The 21,149-nt window shown below is 43.7% G+C and overlaps 1 protein-coding gene across 6 annotated transcripts in view; it reads right to left on the bottom strand.

Annotated features, from left to right (window-relative positions):
• Positions 1-1,985, bottom strand: part of KAT6B (lysine acetyltransferase 6B) — a 116,432-nt gene extending 114,447 nt beyond the window's left edge. For 2 of the 6 annotated variants that reach the window (XM_027700031.1, XM_027700032.1), the window contains exon 1: positions 1,316-1,648. The gene's annotated coding sequence lies outside the window, so the exon portion shown is untranslated. Of the gene's footprint in view, positions 1-1,315; positions 1,652-1,708 lie in introns of those variants that run through there. The other 4 variants (XM_027700029.1, XM_027700030.1, XM_027700028.1 and 1 more) reach the window with 4 other exon arrangements.
• Positions 1,986-21,149: the final 19,164 nt, after the last annotated feature.

The raw sequence follows: 21,149 nt of genomic DNA, 5'->3' as shown, positions 1-21,149 counted from the left end.
GCCGCCGCCGCGCGCGGCTCGGCGCACCTACGCCGCCATTTTGTCTCGCCCTGTTGTACTTAACGTGAATCCGACATGACACTGATTACAGCCCAATGGAGGCTCATTAAAACCTTACCTACCCCGCGCCCCGCCCGCCGCCCGCCGCCATTGGCCCGCGCCGCGCACGCCGCCGCGCGCTCATTGGCCGCGGAGCGCTGTCCATCACCCGCCCACAGCAGACCCGTCCCGCCCAGCAACCAGCCGGCCTCTCCCATTGGCGAGCGGCGGGTGTCAATCAGGCGGCGCGCCCCTTCCCTCCAGGTCCAGCCCCGCCCACCCGCGGGCAGGGGCGGGGCCGGCGGCTCTCCGTGGCTCCCACTGGCCGCCGCCGCCGCCACACACCCGCGCGTCCCGCCCTCCCGCCCGCCCCGCTGCCGAGCCTCGGACGCTCGCCATTGGTCATCCGCCGCCAACGGAGGCGGGACCTTCCGCAATCGCGCCCTCCCGTTGGCCACCTCTGCCGTCCGTCCGGGCTCCCCGGCCCCGCCGCCCTCCCCCCGCCACCGCCCCACCCGCTCCCTGCCGAAGTTTGTTCGGGAGGGCGAGCGCTGCCGAGACACCGGCGGCGGCCTGAACCAGCGCGGCAGGGCGGGCGGGCGCGCGACACACACTAATGAGCGGCCTTAAATATTGAGCGTCACGCGCGTGCCTCAGAGCCTGCCCCTCGCCCGGGCGGGCGAGATGGAGCAGCGTGCTCCCAGCATAACCCTCCCAAGGTGCCTGGCACTGGCAGCCGCTTATCGCGCACACACACACCCCACACCGCCAAGGGAGGGGAGGAGGGGGTGGGAACGGGGACGACGACAATGACTCCCAGCTCTACAGCCACATGCAGGTCCCTGCAAGTTTCGCCATGCGAAGCACAGGGACTTCTCTGTCACCCCGTCTGCGAAGGAACAATTACCGCCTCAGAAAGACAGGGTGGGAACATGCAACACAAAAACCTCAGCCATCCCCTGCTTCCCTCCGCCACTCCATTCCCCCTCTCCCCACCCCATCCAACCCAGCCATCACCTCCTGCTGCTGCTGCTCCCCCTCCCCTGCAAAACGCAGAGCATTGCAATGCATTTACCCAGCACAAGTGTCTGCAAACACGTGCATCAGCCTCCAGTGCAAAAGGAAAAAAAGTACCCAGCCTAGTGACAAGCCCCCTGCGCTGGGAGAGGGGAGGGAAAGGGGGTTATTATGGCAAATTGCAGCCTGTCACCCAGTGCAAAACAAAACCCATCGCATGCTCCCTGTTATCCCCCACATAAACTCCTGGGAATCTAACCTCCGATGCAGGTTCCCCCCTTTGCTTGCAATGACCTCCTTTCTCTGCCCGTGTGTGTTTCTGCAGCAGCGGTTCCTGCGGAATGTGCTGCCCCTGAAACGCGATCGCGGCTCCTCTCTCTCTCGCTCGCTCGCTCGCTCTCTCCGCTCTGTCTCTCGCTCGCCCGCTCGCTCTCTCTCCTGGCTGCAACCAGAGCCAGGAACACAACAACAACACAGCCTCCCCCCACCCCCTTCCCCAAACACATACACACTGAAGAAACCCAGCCAGGAGAGCCAGACGAGCCGGGGAGGGGGTGGAGGGAATCCCCAGCCAGCGGATTGATTGCACCAGTTACCTTCCCTAAGCCCTTCCGCGAGAGGGGAAAAAAGAAGATGAATACAGAGAGAATACCTTGTCTCCCCTCCTCCTCCTCCGCGGGGCTCCTCTTCTCACTCCAAAATACTAAAAGGTGGACGGGCAGATCAAACACACGCGTTCAGCTCTCGGCGGGGGAGGGGAGCCACGCGAGCAATTATCATTAATTTAGAAATTAAAACAGAAACCCACCCCAGACCTCCAGCCTCCCCGGTGCGGGCGGACGCAGATTGCGGGGACTGGTGCTAAGACACAGGACCTGATAACAGCTAATTGAAAGGTTAATCTACATAGGCTGTGACAGAAGAGGTCCCTCCCCACTTTTTTATCTGCTGTTGGCAAGTGGGAAATTGAGCTCCCCCTTAGCTTTTTCCCTCAAAAAAAAAAAAAAAAAAAAGAAAAAGCGGGGGGTGAGAGAAAGGGGGATTCCAGGCGATAAAGTTTGGGGGGCGGTGCGTCCCCAGGGCGGGAAGGCGGCTGTAGGGGAGCGGCCGCCGGCGCCTCCCGGGGGGCCCTTGGCCGCTCTCGGGGGTTCGCGCCGGGCTTCCCGTCCAACATGGGGCGATTTAAAACGTCTCGATGGGAGCACCACCACAGGCAGGCTTTGGAGAGCCAGTGCTTCCCAAAGGGCTCGAGCACTCTCGGTCCGGGGGAAAGAGGGCTGCGCTTGAGGCGACCATAATTAGTCCGAGGGATGGAAGCAGAGTGAACAAGTCACAGATGTTGTCCTCCCATGGAGTTTGTACATGTAACAAGATGTTACGAGGAATGTGTTTAAAAGAACAAGGTGATAAGACGTATGGACTTAAAACTCATTTAAACGTTTTCTCCACTTGTCTTGAGCTGTATTGCCAAAGGCCACTCACCATGTCAAAGTTTTAGTACTGCATATGATGGTTTTCTCAGCTATGTCCAGCAAACAAACACCACTTTTCACCCAAGCATGGTATGACAAAATACCAGGGGGTACATCCCACACGGAATCACGCAAAGGAGAAAAAGGCAATCTCCTACCCGAGCATCTATTCAAGCAAGAACCAACTAGACATCCCCCCATCCTCCCAAACTTGAAGTGTGACCATCTCAGAAGTCGTTCCTCAACATCCTCTTTTCCCTGTCTTGTGGGTGATGTGTTGCATTAGGTGCCTATCTTCAAAGTTTTCTAAAAATATCTGGTCCCAAAGAAAAAAAAATATTTTTTTTTAAAATCTCCTTTTGCAGTGGGTGGAAAATTACCTTGTACAATAAATTTTAAAGGTCTTTCCTAGATGATGGACTGCATGAGAACAGGCAAGTGAACAAAGTTTCCGTTATAAAATAATAAGCATTAAGGTTTAGTGCAACTTTTTCAGAGTCAATTGCTGGAGATACTGTAAAAGGAAACTCTTTGGTAATGTTTCAGAGCACTGTAAAATTGTATGACCTACTTACAGAAAGCTACTGGGTGAAAATAATATTCCAGCATGTATCTATCATACCATAACCATTGACTGAGGTTTTAGTCTTTTAACTTCCAGATGCAGCCTTTTAAACATAAAGTGGGAAATTGAAATGTGTAGTGACCTAATGCCCATTGGAGAATCTGTCAACGTTTATGTATTATGGACCTGGCTGTGATTTAAAATCACTTTTAAATTATTGGAAACAATATAAATCATTACAGCACAATTTGTAGCAGAGTGTCACATTTGCAACACTATTCTGAGTGTTGTGTCAACATTTCCATTATAAACTTTTTTTTTCCTTTCTGGGAAATTTACAACTTGGTTAGTGGTAAAAACATAAAAATAATTTTTTGAAACTGAAACTTGGCATAGCCACATCCCAGTTTGGGAAACAAAACACTCTAGAAAACTCGATAATCTGTTTGGCCATTTTGAAATTACGAGTGTGTTGAAGACATAAGTAATAGCACAGAGAAAAATCATAGAAGTCTCTGGTTTAAATAATTCCATCCTTTCTTCTTAATATAATTCTTTTCCTAAAAATAAATTTTATAGGACAATATGTCATTGGGTGTTGTGTTCCAGTTTTTAACATATTCAAGAATCTTTTGTTTGAAGAGAGACTCCTATGGATCTTGACATTTGTTGTGTACCTAACATTATGTAAATTGTAAAGTTAAGCACATGACCCTCTTTATACATGAATCATCATCCAGCAAACTTAGATCCACTATCACTGTAAATTATACTATTTCCCAGAATAATAACTTCAAAAAAATGACATCGTGGGAATTTAGTGCAGTTCAATTTGAGACAGTGCATTTTACACAGAGAAGCCATAAATACCTGGAACACTTTGGATGCAATTGAGAATGTCTAATATGTTGTGTGCATTTTGGTTTGTAATCTAAATAAGAAATATTTTTGGTTTATTGTATGAAAAAAACCTCAAGCCTATATTAAAAATATCTATGGAAAAGTTATAAGCCCATCAACAAAGTTAGTGTAAGATATAAAATTCACACTTTAGCATGTCTTTTACGGTCAGACTTTGGGGGATTTCTCTCCCATAGCCACCTAAAACTGATGAAGTACAACAATTAATTCCCCTGATCAGTAACAGGTGCCTAAACACCTATACATTGAATACATCCATTCCATCTGCTAAAAAGATGTCCTTGGTATTAAAAGAAAAGTATCTAAAATCAAAATGACTCTCTTGTGTCTGCTTGTAGAAAGAAGTACTGTGGCCCATTTCACTTTATTCTATTAATCTCTTTGCTTTTATTATGTTTTAAATAAACTTATTTAAAGGATCGTCACCCCCACACGCACCCCAGGGAAAAATATATTTGATTGCACATCTATATTGTAGTGTATGTAGTAAGCATATCCTTCTCCCCAAAAGTCATTAGAATTATTGTAAAATTGCATGTATGCTGCTATTTTTGGATCCCAAGTGAGAGAAAGCAAGAAGTTAAGAGCTGAGCATGGCCTGAGTTAAATTCAGTTCTCAAAATCAAAATCTGAAAATTGCTATATGTATAGTAGTGGTGTAAGACATGCTGGAGACTACTGCTTAAATGGAGCCCAGACATATGCAGAACAAATTCATCAGTATACAAAAAAGAATGCTAAATTAGAGTTTGAACACTCATTCGAAATCAGTAAGAAAATTCTTGTGCATGAAATTACTGCCATATTAAGAATTTCCCTGTGAGGGCTTTAATCACTGATGCAGTTCCATTAGAACTAGTGGGGCTGTTACATATTTAGAAACAATTATATCGTTGTCCATGTCGGTATGGTGACAGATCCCTATTTATCTTTGGAGCTTCTAGAGGGTAAAATCTTGACCCCCACCAAAGTCTGGCAAAACTTCCTATGACTTCAACAAAGCCAGGATGTTCCTTCTAATATTATTACACATAACCACATATATGACTAGAGTCACCTGGAAATTGCCACCCCCGCATATGCTGTTGAAAGAAGTGACCCTGGGGAGAAAAGTCATCTTAAGAGTGCAGCGAGTTTCTTCCCAGCCTCTGCATCCCAGCATGTCCCTGTCAATGAGCTGAACACATGTATTCTATACCCATACCACCTCTTCTACTTAGCTCATCTGCTAGCAACTTCCCTGTAACCCTACCCTTCAACCTCATATTCCTTCTGAACTGAAACAGCCTCTTCTTTTTTTCATTTGTGATATTTATTACCAGCCTTTTATATTGTAATTTAATCTGAAAGATTCAGCCACAAAGCTAACTCTGAATGCAGTCAGAAAATGTCTTGGTTTATGCATAAGGATGTACATTGCTGCACACAACAGAGCATCACTGCCTAATTTAAGCACTATAGATTACATTAATATATACATTCACATATTTATACACAGACAAAGTGAATAACCTCTGGGTATATTTTCTGATCATTTGCTGTCTCATCTATTACATTTAATAAAATTGAATAATAGTATAAAATAGCCTTCTGCTGCCATCTTACTGATTCAGGAGCTTTTTAATTCCTGAAACTAGCAGATTATAAGGTAAATGTTATAGCAATTTCAATTCAGGAGTTGTAATTGGCATAATACTGTAATTTGGAAATAAGTGTTTGTGGTAGATCAGCTGTCATCCCACAGGGATGAAGACAGTGACTTTTTATAATAAATCCCACATGTTTCTTTCTACTCTGGCAAATATACCAAATTGCTATATCAAAGCACTTTACAATCCTTAATGAATTAGTTCCTGTAAGAGCTCTTTAAGTGAATGTATATTATTTTTCCTGCTCTCCAACCAGAGATATACAAAGCATAGAGCAAAGTGGTTAGAAGAGGGTGCTAGCTTCAGGAAAAACCTGGTCACCTGAGTTCCGTGGACCCTGCTCTAGCCACAAGAGATCCACGTACAGAGTAGCTGTGCTAGTCATGGAAAGGAAACTAGTGGACTGTTAACGCATATTTGAAAACTTATCAGGGGCATGTCTTTTTGTTGCATTAACTATTATACATGTTAGAGAAGCAGTGGGATAAAAAGAGTTTAGGAGTGCAAAGGAAAAGGCTAAAAGCAAAGCAGAACAAAACAGGTGGCTCTTATACATGGCAGTGTGCTATAAATTGGTGTCTTTCATGTACACAGTATCTCACAGTACTGTAAGTGGAGGTTCTATTTGTACATGATAAGGGATTAGTAAGTGATTAATAGATGTTTTAATAGATGGTAATCAATTGTTATGAGTCCAGTGGGTCAATAGGGTTTTTTACAACAATAGCTCATCATCATCTGAAACACCCTACTGATGTATTTAAACTCTACACGCTTTACTTTGAAACACCTGCTAATCTTGCGTTAAACCTCACAAATGAAATCTTAATATAAAGTGTGACTCAAAACAAATTTCCTGAAGAAAAAAGGATTAGCACAGTAAATTGTTAGTTATAGCTGCACTGGATTTAAGTTTCTCCTTTTGCCATGTAAAAAGCACTGATAGGTTAGGAAGCGTTTTGCTACTGTGTGCAAGAGTAGTGTTTGTGAGGCTAATCCCAAGAGGAAGGCCTGGGAGACTGCAGGACTCTGTGTCAACCAGCATCACTGAACTTGATGCAGCTTTGTGTTTTTAAACACATTTACGGTAATACTTTGTGAGGGCAGTTGATGAGATAAAGGATGGAATTGAAAATGAATAAAGATCACTTTGCTCAGAGCTAGTGAAAGCTGCCATAATCAGGGACTGCTCAGGTCCTTCTTGCTACCGTCCTGCTGCGATTAGTTAGTCTAGGTGAAAGGGGAGGATGCTGGTGTTTGCAGGAGCAATTTTAACACCTCAGCTTGTCTTTGTGAGCTCTAAAGTAATTAACTCTCCAATCATTACCGGTTGACTTTGTCTACAGGTTTAGGTTTCCCTCCCGCTGTTGCCTTTGGGGATATTGGGTTGTCACTTTATGAAACGGGGGATTCATTTTAAAGTTCACACTAAATCCCTTTCACAGCTTCCCAACAGCTTTTTGTGGTCTCCATACTGCTGGAATATTCTCTTGGTCTCTGTTTTAATGAACATGACTTATATAACTTTCTCCAGATCCAACTAGACAAGAAGGGGGGAGGGGAAGGGGAGGTGAAGCTTCTCCAAAAAGGCTGGTAGCACACTTGCTGAGTGCTTCAGATGAAAAGAGGACCATCCTCGGTACTTAGAAGTCAATAAGAGACTGCAAAGGTAGTTTTGCTAAATAAGGTTACTTTGAGCTGCTAAAGGATTCTGACAGTCCTTAATGTAACTGAATGAATCCTCACAACTTCCAACTGTGATGTGGGTGTACTACATTCTAGTTCAGTTTTAGCCAGGGGAAAATTTCCAGATCTGTAGTTGTTGCAATCTTTCGTTAGTCAAAGATTGCCAAGAAACCTGGAGAAAAAGAGGTAGGAGAAAGCTTGACCATACTTTTGTTAATCCCATTTTCATCCAGTTTCCACTTTATATTTTTTTAAATCCTATTAAGAAGCTGAAAAAATTGTAATGACCAGAAAGGCTGTTACCAGCTGCATAATTTGGAGACTATTCCGATGGTGCCCCAACTCTTGCTGTACAACAGCACCACACCTGTAAGAAATATGACTGAAAGGCACACCCCCCACTTTTCAAACTCAATGGACAAAGAAAACCCTCATGTACTGCAAAGCTGGTTGGAGCACTTCCCCTTTCATCTTCTGCTCGGCATCTCCTGGCGCACTGACCTGCTCACTAAGGATGGGAGTTTGGGAAATAATCCATGTAGCAAAACAGCTCTGAAATTGCTGAGCCCCGGCTTAGAAATCCTTAGGTCTGCTTTGTAATCTTTGGAAATTGAGCAACATCCACTCTATAATCTTTTCCTTTTGCAGCTTGAAGCAAGAGGAGTTTGACTGGTTTCAAGGACCATGCTGCTATCTCCAGCTGGAGTTTTAGCTATGTCTCTATGATGTTTTCTTTACTTTCTTTGTTGGCAGCATTAGTTGTGAAGTTCCCTTGCTAAATAAAGCTCTGACTGCACAAACAATTTATTTCAGTCACTTCCCATAGCTGCCGGTACTGGAGCAACTCTACCTCTGTTAGCTAGACTAGAAGGCCTGTCAGAGTCAGGTGGCAATATACCACATCATTTCAAATACCCTTTCAGAAACCTTTAGATTTGCTCAATGCTCCTTTAAAAATAGCCAGTGGCTTGTATTGGGGCTCCTAACCTGACTAACTCTGTTTTTTAAATTATTGTCATGCACAGAAGGATTTTGTATTAAATATCCTTTGGGAAGGAAAATCTGAGTGAAAAGGGATTTGGGGGGCAGGAGAGACTTGTTTTTCTGTGTCAGGTAATATGAGAATGTGAAGTAGTAGCTAGGAAGAACTAAGGTAATAATATATCACTGCTGGAAACATGAAGTGTCTTCACGCCCATGGAACTACACAAACTGCCTCCTCAGTGGTACATAGGATAGGTAGCTGTTGATTTATCAAGATTCCAGGGATGGAGTTGCATTATCCAGCATAATGAAGCCCTTTGTTTATTTAATTAAAAAAAAATAAAAAAAGGGAAGTTCTACTTCTCAGCTGATGGCAGGACCTGGGCAAGCAGTGAGCTTGTTTCCTTAGCACTGGCCAGATCCCCTCTGTTATCCTGATATTATTCCCCTTTGTTATTCGATATCCCACAGTGCCAGCTAAGTCAGAAGTTGTCACACTCCTCACTGGTGCAGCAGGATACAAAATAGCTGGGGGTGGGGAGGAAGACTGGAATGGTTAGGAGGTGGAAGGGAAAAGGCCTTTTTTTTTGTGAAAACAGTAGCACCAGCTGCATCCTGCAAGTCGCTAAATTAGCCAGTCAGTTGTTTTGCTTTTAATTTTCGTGTGAATTCAAGAATAGGTTGTGGATGTCTTGGCAACTCATGAATGAGGCTCTTTATGAAAGAATTCACCTTGCAGAGGGGCTGCTGTCAGATGCACAAGCCTCTTTCCATTAATTAAGCTGCAGAACATCCCCTCTTTTTTTTTCCCTATCCCTCTCAACGCCTGGATAATCCGACCCTATGTCTTTCCATAACATCCACCACTGCCTCTCTTGCTCCTCACAGTATTTTACCCACTCTGTTAATTCTGGGCTGCCAGATTTTTTTTTTCTAACACAGCTTATTGCTGCTAAGTGAGATATCATGCTGCCTGAGTTAACAACTAAGATGAATATTCTGCTCCACTGCAACTAGTAGCATTCTCTACGCATTATCTTCAGCTGAAGGGTGGCCTAAGAGCAAGGTTGGATATTTTCAAAAAGCTCAGCTGAGAGTCAACCGACTCTTACTGTTTTTCGGCAGGAGCCAGATGCTTAACTTGTGTCCAGTGAGTCATCCCCTGGATTGTCACTTGCTCACACGGAAGAAGCCCCACAGAAGGTGCAAAGAACTTTCAGACATCCTAGAAATGACCTGCCATTAAAAGTGTATAAGCCAAACTGTATCGAGTTAGGGAGTGATTACAGATGTAATTATGTCTGAACAGACAGTTTGGGGAGAGGAGGAGGGTAGTACCAAGAACCTCAATCAATCCTCTCTCAGCTTTGCTGTGGTCTGAGCAAGATATGTGACTGCAACTGAATAGTCTTGAAGTTTTTGCTGAGATACTCGTGTGCATTTATGAAGTCACACATCTGCTTCAGGGAATAATCCCAAATATTTTAAACCCAATTAAAGGTTTCCATTGGTTGAGGAGCTCACTATCATACCTTAAGTGTTTGCATGTTTGGGCTTAATTTTGTATGGCTGAATTAAATCCTAGTCATTAGGAATAGAAATATATATATATGGTATTAGTGGCAGGCTTTTATAAATGATCTGTTCATTTTCCTTCACTTCCAAGTAATGCTGAACATTAATTTCCTGAAAATGAAACAATCTGAAGTAGAGCATACCAAATAATTAATCTTTGGAAACTCTGGACTAAATTAAAATAATTTTAAGTTAAATAAAGAGCTCATCTGTGGCCTCGGTGCTCTTTCTGGGAAGCAAGGGATACATAAAAGAGTAAAAGAGAAAGCAAATACCGAATTACCTAACGGAAAAGGAATCTACAAATATATGGAATAAATTCCCACATTACATCATAAAACTAGCTTTCTCACAAATGCTGTCATTGCAAATGCCAAGACACATAGGAAGCCATTCAATTAGCAGTAAAACTGAATAAGCAAATGGGAAATTATTTGCATTGGACATATGCATTTTCTATTTTGGGGCTTGCTGACTTTTTTTTTTTAGATATTATTGAATCATCTATTATACTACAGGTTTTCCTTATACTAAGAATTGGGTGTGGCAGAATTTGAAATACCATTTAAATTAAACTAGAAGTTCTTTTTATTACTTTAGGCAGCATCTCAAAGAATGAGCATTCACAATAAACAATGTTTATTATTAGCAAATGTTGACTTTTTAATTTAACACTCTAATTTGATAAAAATTAAAACATAAATGTAGTTGAATAGTTATCTCTAAATGGAGAACATTCAGTATTAGATCCAGGAAAAATGAATGTCTACATTTCAGAAAGGACAATAAATGAGATCTTTTTATTTACCTTCTGCAGAAGGATTCAGTAAAAATAAGTAATTAATATTTGTAAATAGCTGTGACATCTTCACAGAGAAATTGTATACAATAACACATTTCTAAACCCAGAAATTTCCAGAAAAGCATCCTTGTTTACATCCCTTTGCCCACTCAGCCTACTAGTGCTTTGTTTCTTCCAGTCCTACTTGTCTTTTCCCCCCCCCCCCCCCAATCTTTCCTTGACTTCAAATCCACAGTTATCTGGAGCTATCAGAGACAAAGAGTCTAATGGAAAATCATACGGGTGAAGAGACTGAATACAACAGTGGGCAGCAGGGTCTTCTGAGTTTTAAAGGCATGGCACTGACTCTAAATTTGCTGAAAGCTCCTTGCTACAGTTTTCTTGTTTGTGAAATAAGAAAGATGTTATTAACCTGTCTCTTGGTGAAGCAGACATGGAGCTCAGAAATGCTCCTGTCTGTATAAATGCTGAGGATTATTAGAGAGAAGATGTTCATCTTGGGAGGGGGTTCTGAATGTAGTGATGAACTCAATTTCAATTGCTGCATATGAGCTTTTTTCTTCTTGTAACAATTAACCTCTTAAAAAAGAATTAACACTGAGTTTACATGTTGACTCTATAGACATTGGAAAATTGCTTTAAAAAAATCATATATAAGTCCAGGAAATTACATTTCTCCTTTGCTTCTAAAATTACAAACTTCTGACTTCCCAGCTGGTAATGCAAGCAATCAAAATCAGGTCTCTTGAGTGCAGTTGCATGACACACATGAACAACAATCTCATTTCATAAAGAATTAACCCACAGCCAGCTACATTAACTGGCTCCAATTCATGCCACAAAGCTCATCTGATCCAAGCACTGTAGTTCCCACTTTGCAAAGGCAGCAATGTACTGGCCAAGTAACAGCAAAACTTCTCAGACACCTACCTCAACAAAGCTCCCTGGCAGAGGGGAAGAGTTTGGAATAAAGCACTCAGAAGCTTTGTCTTAACTTTCTGTTTTTGTTACAGGCTGCCTATCAGTAAGTCAGTCACTTAACCTCTCAAAATTTCATCTTCTATCCTACAGATACAGTGATACCTCCTTTGGCTGTCTTTTTACTCTAGAGCATAAAGAGAGTGACATTACCCTTTCCCCCCAATCTCAGCTAAGACACCTCGGCACTACTGTGATTCTAATCAGTAACATCATTAACAACTGTTTAAACAGAAAGACTTTCTTCAATTTGAAATTTCCTGGGTTTTATCTAGTTAAAATTCTCTTTATAATTTCTCAGAAGTTTTGAGAGAAGGTAGGAGGAAAGGAGTTACTTGTTTCGGGTTGATGATTTAGTTCCATAAATGTTCCAAGTATAGGGTCATAGAAAGGAAGCAGAGAACATAGATTCAAATGAGGAAAGCCTGGCAAATTTAACTTCTTTCAGCAGGACCACTCCTTAAAATGTGTCATTTAGAACTTAAATTTAAAGATGATGTGCAAACAAAGGTCCAGAACAATGTATAACTCAGTTATGCCCTTTTCTCAGTGAGCTACTTTAAAGTGACTTGGGGGGAGATTCCCTCAATTCCTCTCCAACATTTCACAGAATAAACACCTTGCAGCTTTCCAGTGTTTTTTCTTGATGTTCAGTCTAAGTCTTTCTCTACTGTGTTTCAAGCCACTGCAACCTTAATTACAGTCCTAAATCAGTCCTTCTCCTTTATTAGTGTTTACTGCAAACGGTTATCTTGGGTAAGCAATTGCCATATTCCTCACTAGTAGCCAATTAAGCAACCTGTAGCCACTTATCTTCCTGTTTTAAAATACTTTTTAACTGAAGGATTCAAACAAACAGCACCACACTCAGTTGTACCAAAGACTGCCATTGAGGTTTCATGCTACACTATCCAGCCTGGAGGAAGGTTATTCATACATTCAGAAGACTGACTTTGCTGGCACATGTACACATTTGTGTTTGAAATTTCTAGATTGACAACCCTTCAAAACCAATTGCCTTCTCTTGGGACAGGAACATGAATCTTTATTTCTCTTTATTTGGAACTGACACCACTGTGATCTCCATCATGAGTCTAGCAATATTAAGTGTGTGGTTCTTTGCAGGCAGGACTGACTGCTTGAGTTGAATGACTACATGTTGACCTTGGGGGAGCTGCAGGTGTGTGTTTGTTTGCTTTTCAAATTCATCTCCTCCAGGTTGTGGGGAAAGAAGTTTTTAGACATTGCATGATCCATGTGGATTTAAGCAACAGTTGATTTCAGCAGCATCTTACATTTTTCAACACTGCTTTATGAACTGATAAGGCTTAGAGCAGCATTTTTTTTAATATCAAAAGATGTGATAGGCAGTGAAGAAATAAAATCGTTCCCCATACAGATCAAGAGCACCACTACCTACCAGAATCCCCCAGTAAAGGTTTCTTTAGCACTAGTCCAGAAAATCTGCACTCCATGCTGTGCATGTACTTCAAGACAGACAGGACAAAAGTCTGTCCTCTTATGAAGAATTACAAGGGAACAGTGCAAGTTCAGCAAAAAGGGAGGCTGCATGTGACATGCTGCTCAACTGAGGGCCATGGGAAGAACTGAGTAAGAGCTGGAGCTGGCAGGTCCCGCAGGGCTTCTGCCTCCAGCCTGTAGTTCTACTTCTGCATTCCCTAGTCTGCTGCTGCAATGCTGAGCAGAAGTAGCCTGTCAGCTGTTCTAGGTACAAGGCTTCTCTGTTATGTGGGGAGCCTTATGGCTGTATTTAAGAAGGTAGAATTATTATCTCATATGAGTAGACAGATTTAAACCTCCCCCTCCCAAATTTTAAATTTTAAAATCTTTAATGAGGGAGAATCTGAAACTCAGAAGGCCCCGAGTCCAATTCAGAGACAAATTTGAGCATCTGTGACATGACAGATGAGCTACATCCATTCATGGGAAAAAAAACAATTTTATGATCATGCAACTGAATTGTTTCTAATTAATTCATGATCTATAATTCATACTGCTGAAGCAGGGTCTGACACCCTAGAAAAAATCTTTCATGGGGCCCATCCTAATGGTGGCAAGGGTGCCAAGGGTGCCAAGACATGGATTTCATTATTAACAAGTTTTCTAGAATTTGTAACTCATCCCTTAATTTCATGCTCTTGTTCCTGGGCACACATAATGAGATGTTAGTACCATGTCAGGGAGCAGCAGGGGTCAGTTGCTCCCTGCAGCCCAGGAGCCAAGGGGTATGGCAGGACTGAGAGCGAGAGAGCAGGGTAGGGCAGACCTAAAGATTAGGTTTAACCAAAAGTCAGACTTACCAGGCAAGCTCGTGGTGATGAGGCAGGTCCGAGGTCCAGCCTGACAGGATCTGCATTAGGTATTGTGATGAGCAGGCAGGTCCATGGTGATGAGGCAGGGCCAAAGCCAAGCTCAAGCTGTAAAGTCAACATGTGGGCTGTGGTCTGGATAAACAGAGCCCATGGCCAGACACAGGTACGGCTGCAGCTGAGCTAGAAACCAGCACTCCTACTACATAACCTAGGGCTGAGCTGGAATGGGGCTCCTGGGCCAGGGGTGGGGTGCTGGGGAGGCTCCAGGTGAATCTGGTCAAGGCCATTAAGGCTTATATGCTCTGATATAGAGATGCACTGTATCTTCAAGTTTTCTTCATAAATAGATGCCCTGAAGAGTGCCATACATTTGCCTGCCAGATAGAGCAGGACTTTAATGTTACACAAATAATAACCTGATCCTACAAACCTGTGTATATGTCATTGAGATCTTATTACAGCCCGGGTAAGAGGATGCTGGGTGTTTGCACTGATGAGGCTATTTCAGTATGATAAGCTGCACTAAGTGGGCTCAGTTTTGCATCAGTGGAGTGTATTTGCATATTGCACTGCCAGGGAAAAGAAAACCTTACATTTTGCAAGAGTTTGCCACACACAAAATGCTGCTGCAAATATCTGAGTAGGGGAGCAGTTCCCATGAAGGCAATACTGCATGGAAGTGTTGTGTCAGTGCTAGCAAGGTGAAATTAAAGGGTCCGTGACATTTACAGTTTCTGGGATGCTCACTGGAAAACTCAACCATATAATTTCAGGACTTTTTACAGTGTTCATTACCTTTTGATTTATAAAATTTCACATAGAAAAGGAGTGGCAAACATTTTTTGCTATGAGAATTTAAATAGTCTTTTGGAAGAATCATTATTAGAACCAACCTTAAGTCCAGTCAAATATTCCTGTTCTCTTTTGATTCAACCCTTGATATATGCTTTCCTGTTGAAAGGCATTTTGGAAGACTTTTTTTCTTCCTATCAGTTGCCAGTTTCTGAGTTTGGTGTTTCTTTGGTTGTTTGTAGTTTGTTTGGGGTTTTGTTGGTTTTTGGGTTTGTTTTTGTTTTTGTGAGACTGACAGGCCTGTAGTTTCTGGAGTCCTGCTTCTTGCCTTTCCTGAAAATCAGGACAACCCTCACCTGCTTCCAGTCAGCTGGGACCTCTCTGGATTCCCAAAGATCATCGAGAGAGGTTTTGCAATGACATTAGCCAGGTCTTTCAGGATTCTGGAATGAATTCAGGCCCCATAGATGTCAGGCCCCATAGATTTGTAGGGATCCAACTAGAGCAGCAGATCCTGCACAATTTCAGGGTTGACTGGGAGTTGATCATTCTCGCAGTCATGGTCCTCCAGCCCAGGGCACTGAGACCCCTTGGTCTGTCATCCCTGTTGAAGACAGAGGCAACGAAAGCATTAAACACCTCTGCCTTGTCTCTGTCCCTGTCTGTGAGGTGACCATCCTCACCCTGTAATGGGCCAATGATATTTCTATGCTGCATATTGCCATTAATATATTTGAAAAAAACTTTTTATTGTCCCCCATATTTCTGGCCAGCTGTAACTCCAGTTGAGCTTTGGCCACACAGATTTTATCCCTACAGTGGCAAGCAGCACCCCTGAATTCTTCCCACGTCACTTGACCTTGTTTCCACTGGGTATACACCTTCCTTTTTTGCCTTATTTCCAAGAGAAGATCGCTGCTCAGCCAAGCCAGCCTTCTGCCTCACCTGCTTAACTTCTGACATTTGGGAGTTGCTGCTCCTATGCCCTTAGGAGGTGATGTTTAAAAAGTGACCAGCACTGATGGGCCCCAGTACTTCCAAAAACATTTTCCCAGGGGATCTTACTTACTAATTCCATAACATTAATAAATTCTTTCTGCTCCTACAATATTTGTTTTCACTACTTTATCTACAAAACTGACTGGGGGGAGTGGGGAGAGATCCTAAGGTTCCAAGATTGTTTCTGCAACCAAATTCAGGCTGTGTCGTTTTTGACTGCAGTGTAAATGCACCTTTTTATGTAAATGCATTTTTTGCAACAGATGCTGAGTCTGAACAAGAGACTTACCACATCATTTCAAACAGCAGCTCTGACAGAGATACCAGAGTGGGAAAGTCCTTTAGGCATATGTTGTGCCCTGGGATTTAAGCAGAACCTTCAATAGAAACTGGTAGCCCAGTACAACTGTTCATCCCTCCCTAGACCATCCTGGAAATGGAGCTAACAGTATGGACCTCCCCCCGAGAGGCACCACACAGTTTGTCAGGACAGTGCTGGTGCAGAACAAAGCGGCCCCTTCGGGCAAATTGTCGGGAAGAAATTAATAAACAAAGTTACCCATGAACTGAGAGTGCAACAGTAACAAAATGAAAGTGATTGTAAACTCTGTTAATGCATGGATAATTCATGTAGCAAATAGAACAGAAGGCACAGGAAACATCGCTTTGGTGAATGGTGTAGAAAAGCCTGTCAGCAATAGGTGCCAAATATATCCTTTGTAGTTTCGCTGAGGTATTTTGCTGCAAAACAATCAAAACAATCACAACAAATATGCAGATCCCAATTATGGGACAAGAATCTTCTTGTAGTTTGGTTCCCTGGCAGTTTGCTTTGCAACATTTTTTTTAATGCTGCGTTGGGACTGGCTGAGAGCTCAGATCCCAGGTAAGACCCCAGTCCAGATGCAAGGTGAGTTTGTATAGCCCTGAGAGCACAGGGGCTGCACAGGGTGACGCGAAATCACTTTTCCACTTAAATGTTGCATGTACAGAAAGAGCTTGGTGTTTGGGGTTTTTGGTTTGGTGGGTTTTTTTTGTTTTGGTTTGGTTTGGGGTTTTTTTGTTTGTTTTTGTTTTATTTCTTTTTTTAGTTTTTATTCTTCTTTGGCTGTAACAATGTGCTTAATTTCTAGCTGCTCAGCTTCTGTGCTTTAATATTTATGACTCCGCACCTTGGACTTCCCTGGTGGTCATCCATCTCACATTGTGCTTAAGGACAGGGTCCTTTCTGTCTCCTGTCCACCAGAATGTTCACCAGCAGGTGCTGAGTAGCCTCATGATTTCCTCAGACACCATAGGTTTGGAAAAACCATTTACTGGACCACCAGGCAACAAGCAGCAGTTATATTTGGCAAGCCTAAATCCAAAAGGGAAGATTAAGGGTTTTAGAGACATCAGGGACCAGTCCACATCACATAGCAACTTTCTGACTTATTCCATGCTTCAGCAAGGGCAAACACAGAGAGATGAGAGCCCTTTCTAAGGGCCTCGAGAGCCTGTCCCCTCCTGGCTGTTTGACTGTCTGGGCTCAGGGCCAGCCTGGAGCCAGCGGAGCTGAGAGCTGCCCCATCTCCTTTGCTTCCTGATACCACTTCCTGTGGGACCTGCTTTGAAGCTAAGCTCCTTCCATTGGGCCCCACCTGCGCTAAAGCTCCTGCTGAGTTGCAGCCATGCCTGTCCCTGGCTCTGGGCCCTTTGCTCCAAACCTAGACCCTGCCCTGCTACTGCCTTCCAGCCTGATCCCAGACCTGTCTTATCACCATGGACCTGCCTGGTGTTCACTGGGCTGTGCCTGATCCTTGTTGCCCTCCCTGGACCTGCCCTGCTTGGCTCACTTGGAGGCTGTGGGACTGGTGAGACTCCTGCTCTGCCAGCTGTGTTAGTGTGCTCAGCTTCCAGCTCACCTTCCCTTGCAGAGAGCCAGCTCTTGCTGCTCCCTGACAGGCTGTTCCTCTCAAAATCTCCATGGCTTTTAAAGACTCATGATCTCAGCAAAAACATTAACCCATTTTCCTTCACAGAAGAGCAGAAATGGTGGATTCATCCGGGAATCAAACCCATCACTTACATTATTGAACCATGGAAGGAGCAAAATTAATACAGTCTTGCATTGTTTCCACTCTTTCAGGGCTGGAAACTTGGGAAACTCTTGTTCTTAGTCCTCCGGCCTTTCTATACTCAAAGTATAGAGACATCCTGGAAATAAATACCATGAACTCACAAGCAGAACAAAATAACTTCTGTGCACTTGCAACTCTTGGAGTCCAGTGGATCTTTCAGTTATGTGCCCTTTGGACCAATGCTACAACTTGTATCACACAGGCACCATGAAGAGTATCACTGCACCAGCAAGTGGCATTAGACTAAAAATATATTAAAAAATCTGCTTTGAACAGTAAATAAGTCAGAGGGAGTCTGGGGAAGCTGTGGTCAACATATCAGGATCCTCTTTTCTTCTGCCCCTTCTTTTCTCTCATACATTCTTCCCTCTGCTCCAGCTGATTTTGCTGGAGACTCAGCACTGTTCCTCGAAGAAGTCTATTTGTGCCTACTGCTAAACTCCTGCAGCAGCTGCTTAGACCTTTCCCTACCACTGTGTTGTGATGCAGTCATGATTTGACCACAAAAGTGGTGTTCGCCTGCCATGAACCCTAAAGAGTTCAACACTGATTAGGAAGGAAGGCTGGCTGGCAGGCAAGCAGCATGACTGACTAAGCCTGGTTTCCTTAGGAACCCAGCCTGAAACAGTGAGAAAGTAAGAGCATGTGTGTTCTGGTAGGCAGTGAATAATCCATTAAAACTCTTAATTAAAAATTTAAACATGTGTCTGCTAATTACATCACCCTTCTTCTGCCCTCAAAAAGCAGTAAATGAGCATGGCTGCACACCTGCCTGTGTGTTTATTTCCTTAGAACGCTGCTCACTTGCTCAGCAACCCAAATACCAGCTCAGGTAGCAGCTGCCATTGTAAAAACATTCTGGGGAAAAGTGATGACAAATATTTTCTTTTTGTTAATGAATGGCCAAACTGTTCACAGAAATCCCGCTCACTGTTGCTGCATGTCCTGAATTTGTTGATGTTTTTCACATACCAACCCCGATGCTATTAGTTCTCATCTCTCAGACAGGGCTATTTAACGCCAGCAATACACACTTGGCTGACCAGCCACCTGAAGACCTGTGAAAAGAGAAAGAGATGGGGTAAATGTTTTAAAAAGTAGGCTGCAAGCATATGAAAATGAACATGGGCATTGCCTGTAAACTCAGAAACTGCAGAGTATGGTCTGCAAGGCTCAAGGCCCTCTGGAGATTCTCAGTCCTGCAGTGGTAGTGTGGTGTTCCACATTTGAAGCACCCATGGGGTGAGGAGCCTTAGCATGTAAATGGGCAGGTCAGATTAACTGTTCTTCATGCAAATGAGCACTCAGAGCAAATGAAACTTGTTTCTCCCTCTGCAAGTTACCCTGCAGTGAATCTCCTCTGGTGTATGTAGCCTCCTCAGCTGCTCTGAGTTGGCTGAGTTGCAACCACTTGACATCGGGCCACAGCCTCTGATTTGGGAAGGCTGTTTTATTCACTGCCTAGAGGAGTAGGATCATGTTCAACATTGCTGTTGTTATTTATTACAGTCATGAATTTGGCAGGAATTAACCAGATCCTGGCAGGTAGCGTATGTTTCTGTACATTAGCATAACTGTGCTGTGCTATAGTGGGTGAAAAATCAATTCCCTGATTTTTGGCTCCTCTCAAAACAGGCAGAGGCCAGAGCAGGAGGGCATGTATGTCCACTGGCACACATACGGACATTCTCACCAGATGCTTATCCAATATGCTCTCCTCAAGACCTGCCTTTACACCATGGTCCTACTGTGGCACAGACTGTTGAACCTTTCAGGAAAGGGTCCAGCTGGGATGGGGGCACTTAGAACCTTATTGGTATGTCTCAAGGCCCTCTTCAACTCGACCTAAAAAAGACTCAACAGACAGTTAGAAGCTCTGAACTCCTACATCCCAACACTGTGTGTCACTAGCAAAGCACTGCCTGAAGACTGAATGACCTTATGAGGTTATCTTTAAAGTGATATTTTAATGCTTTCACTGACTGTTTTAAAGCTTCACAGGTGATGCCTTGGGATGATGTACCGGAGAAGGATTCATTGTCCTTAGGGGTACAGACTAAGAGATGGCTGCCCTACTGCTGAGTTTCCCATCTTGAGCTCACATCCATCCAAGATGGCTGGAGTCAGGCAACTCAGTTTAGGGGCTGCCAGAATCACTGCATGATTTTTCATTGAGGTGAAACATTATTTCAGGGTAAAGAAATTAACCGGTCCTTCCTTTAAAAAATGGGGGTTTGTTAAAATCGGAGGTATATGTAGAGTTTAGGATGCCATATGGCAAACCTAGGGGCATATGAAATCCAAAGCAAGGCCACGAGGTTAATTGGCTGTAGTCAGAAATACTGGGGCTGGCAGGACTGGGCTCTTATCATGGAGGGAGCCCACATGTGCAATTAAAAAAAAAAGGCTTGTGTTTATAGGGTGTCAGCTTCCAGTCCCATGGCTTGGTCATTCCCTGAAATCTCAAACTCATCTCTGCTCCTTTTGCCTTTTGCTGACAGGAGGGTGGTGCAAGTATCTGTGTGGTTTACTGGCAGGACCCTGCTGTACTGTGCTGCCCTGCTATGTGGTGGTCAGGGTAGGAGTGCTGGGAGGACGGAGCTGTTCACACTGAGGTGTTTTTGATGTGTGGACTCATTTTGCTCTTGTAAATGACCACAGGCCACTCTCACGGGCAACGCTCACTCTGCTGACCAGGCTGAACTTTCCATACTGTGTTTGCCCACCAGGAAGAATGTGGTGGGAGAGCCATTGAGGACATGGCAGTGGCAGAGCTGTCGAGGACGGCCTGAGGCACCTCCCTTGTACGCGCTCTCCCGCCCAGACTGGGTGGCACGGGGTGCCGCAGGGTGGTTGGGGTGAGCCAGGGCATGGAGTCACAGGTCTGTGTTTCTGCGGGTCAGTGTCACTACCCTCTGCACTGCAGTGGTGGAAGAGAAGCACCCAAAGCTTAAAGCAAAGCCTGTTCAAGCTGGGAGTGGGAGGATGTGTCCACAGCTGGGCTCCCCGGACAAAGCTCAATTACTTTCCATTTGTGTAAAGAATGAGTGCATTTAATCCATAAAGAGTAACAACCAAAAAGTCATTTCACTAAGTAGCAAGATCATCCACCACTTGGGAGTAGCTAGAACTATTTACAAAATGTTTTCATACTTCACCAAGGAAGAGGCTGCATATTTCTGGCTGTGGAGCAGAAGGCAATCCTATAATAATGCCT

The sequence above is a fragment of the Neopelma chrysocephalum genome, unplaced genomic scaffold, assembly GCF_003984885.1.
Source record: "Neopelma chrysocephalum unplaced genomic scaffold, ASM398488v2 Primary Assembly neopelma1_143, whole genome shotgun sequence".
NCBI classification, from domain to species: Eukaryota; Metazoa; Chordata; class Aves; order Passeriformes; family Pipridae; genus Neopelma; species Neopelma chrysocephalum.
The sequence above is the reverse complement of the archived record's forward strand: the minus strand, read 5'-3'. Positions and strand labels throughout refer to the sequence as shown.